This window comes from Chaetura pelagica, unplaced genomic scaffold (genome assembly GCF_000747805.2).
Source record: "Chaetura pelagica isolate M959 unplaced genomic scaffold, ChaPel_1.0 scaffold177, whole genome shotgun sequence".
Lineage (NCBI taxonomy): Eukaryota > Metazoa > Chordata > Aves > Apodiformes > Apodidae > Chaetura > Chaetura pelagica.
The window spans coordinates 1,714,985-1,715,713 of record NW_009953803.1 but is presented as its reverse complement, the minus strand read 5'-3'; positions in this window follow the sequence as shown (position 1 = coordinate 1,715,713).

The window sequence follows — 729 nt, the reverse complement described above, 5'->3', positions numbered from 1 at the left end:
GGGAACCCGCGGCCGAACCGCCCGCCGAGGGCGATGGGCAGCGGCAGATGCCGCAAGGGCTGCCTCCCTTTCCTTTTATACACCACGGCAGGCGATTAATATTGCATCACCCTTATTTTAAGTTTTCAGAACCCGCAACACAATGTCATGGCATAAGGGCATTTATTATTAAAGGACCTTTGATTTGGGAGAAATCATTGGGGCTGGTTGGAAACACAGGGAGCCAGGGAGGGTCCCGGCGACCTGCAACTAAAATCCTGAATCTGTCAGGTCCTTCCCTGGCAGGGGAGGAGGGTGAGACCCGGTTCTCAGATCTGATGTTTGTCACTCATTGAAACGCTACAGTGAAATATTCACAGAAGGCTCGCACTTGGATCGTTAATCTTTAATCGTTAAGGTGCTCTGGGAATCGTAAATAAAAGCCTTTTCCACTCCTAAACAGCATCAGAAATGAACACGCGATAGGTTTTGTTGGGGAGATTTTTCGTTTCCCCCTGCCCGTGGGGATGGGTGTTGCCGGGTCACCCCGCGGGCGCGGAGCGGGACCGGGACCGGGACCGGGGCGAGGGGCCCGGCGGGGCGAAGCCTCGTCCCGTTTCCCGGGGAGGAGGCCCCGGCGAAGGATTTTCGTTGTCTTTGCCCTCGCAAATATTTTCCTCGGTGCTGTCGGCGCTGCCGGCTCGGGCGGCGAAAGAAGCGTCCCTTGGGATTGAAAAATACAGCTTCACT